We start from the raw sequence: 1757 nt of genomic DNA, 5'->3' as shown, positions 1-1757 counted from the left end.
CCCAAACTCTATGATTTCTCGCTAGGAATCATGAGGCCAGCGTTAGATGGATCGAGGTTTGAAATGAAGCCGGTAATGTTGTAGATGATCCAGGTTGCTGGACAGTTTGGAGGAAGGCGTGGCGAAGACCCGCACCTCCGGAGCTTCATAGAGATCTGCAACATTTTTGTGTTCCCGAATATCTCTACCTAGGAAGTTCGACTAACTCTGTTTTCATTTTCTTTGTGTGATCAAGCGAGGAAATGGGCATATTCTCTCGAACCGGGGGAGATAAATTCGTGGGAACAGGTGGTGGAAAAGTTTATGAAGAAGTATTTTCCATCAACTGAGAATGCTAGGAGAAGGAAATTAATAACAAATTTTGAACAAGAAGATGACGAATCGCTCAGTGATGCCTGGGCGAGGTTTAAGCGGCTGGTAAGAGACTGTCCGCATAATGGCTTACCAGACTGTCTTCAGATGAAGATCTTTTACCAAGGATTGAATCCCTTTTCGCAGACCGCTGCCAATGCGGCAGCCGCTAGTGGTCTGCTCGACAAAAAATATGAGGAGGCAAAGAGTATACTTGATCACATTTCCAAAAATCACGAGGATTGGAGGGAAAGCGATAAGAGATTAAGAATTAAAGATAATGACGCAAAAAACGGGGCCATCGCCTCCCTGCAAAATCAAATGACTGCGATGATGAGTTTGATACAAGGCATCGCAATTAATAACACGGGAGCAAAGAAAGGGCAGGTCAACACAATCATTCAAATGATCGCAAGTTGTGTCATTTGCGAAGATGCTCACTGATGGAAGAATGCCCAACAAACTCGCAGTCGGTATGCTTCATGAGAAATAATCCCTATTCCGATACATATAACCTTGGGTGGCGAAACCACCCAAATTTTGCGTGGAAAAATCAACAACAAAGCTTTCAACCTGTGGCACAAAAAGGAGGGCCACCCGGATTTTTTCCGCAAAACAACAGTCCAGTGCATAGCAAAGCTAGTAGCTCATAAACACCGCAATCTTCGTCCTTAGAGAGCTTGTTGAAGCAATACATTGAGAAAAACGAATCGGTGCTTCAGAATCAAGCTACATCCATTAGAAATCTCGAAACTCAAATGGGACAAATTGCGGGCGAGCTGAAAAATAGACCGTAAGGAGCGTTGCCGAGCTCAACTGAGCTCCCTCGCAATGCTGGGGGTAACGGGAAGGAACAATGCTTAGCAGTCTCCTTGCTAAGTGACAACATGACTGTGAAAGTAGGGGAGAAGCTCATTGCGACCAACTTGAATGTGGTGACAATTGAAGATCCGTTGACCTATAGTCTGGAGAAGCTTGAGAAAATAGACCCTGAAGTTGCGTCCACCCTTAAGGCTCTAGATCTTGAGACAAAAGAAGTCCAACCACCAGTAGCTCCAAAAAGATTTAAAGAGGAACAAAATGATGAAGAAAAGATCACAATAGTGACCGCAACGCAAAATGTTATGATAGTTGGATGATTGCCTGAACATGGTGTGGGGCAAGCCAAAATGAAAGTAAGTCACCACAGAGATCAACACATAAATAAAATGACCGCAACAACTGCTACCAAGAAGGTATGAGTTTATAGTTTAAGAAGAGAAAGCAGCACCATTGCTTGTAGGTGGATGCCCGCATGATACACGTGGGGGCAAGCCAAAACGAAGGCAAGGCACTTGGGATTAGCGCATCCAGGTCAGACAAAAAAAATAACAACTGTCAAGGCAATATGCAAGGTTAAAACCATA

At 44.1% G+C, this 1757-nt stretch overlaps 1 non-coding gene across 1 annotated transcript; it reads right to left on the bottom strand.

Annotated features, from left to right (window-relative positions):
• Window positions 1–336: 336 nt before the first annotated feature.
• Window positions 337–443, bottom strand: LOC120070388. The gene has a single exon (XR_005479883.1). It is a non-coding gene; the product is annotated as a small nucleolar RNA R71 (small nucleolar RNA).
• Between the last annotated feature and the right edge of the window lie 1314 nt (window positions 444–1757).

This window comes from Benincasa hispida, chromosome 1, assembly GCF_009727055.1.
Source record: "Benincasa hispida cultivar B227 chromosome 1, ASM972705v1, whole genome shotgun sequence".
Classification (NCBI taxonomy): domain Eukaryota; kingdom Viridiplantae; phylum Streptophyta; class Magnoliopsida; order Cucurbitales; family Cucurbitaceae; genus Benincasa; species Benincasa hispida.
The sequence above is the reverse complement of the archived record's forward strand: the minus strand, read 5'-3'. Positions and strand labels throughout refer to the sequence as shown.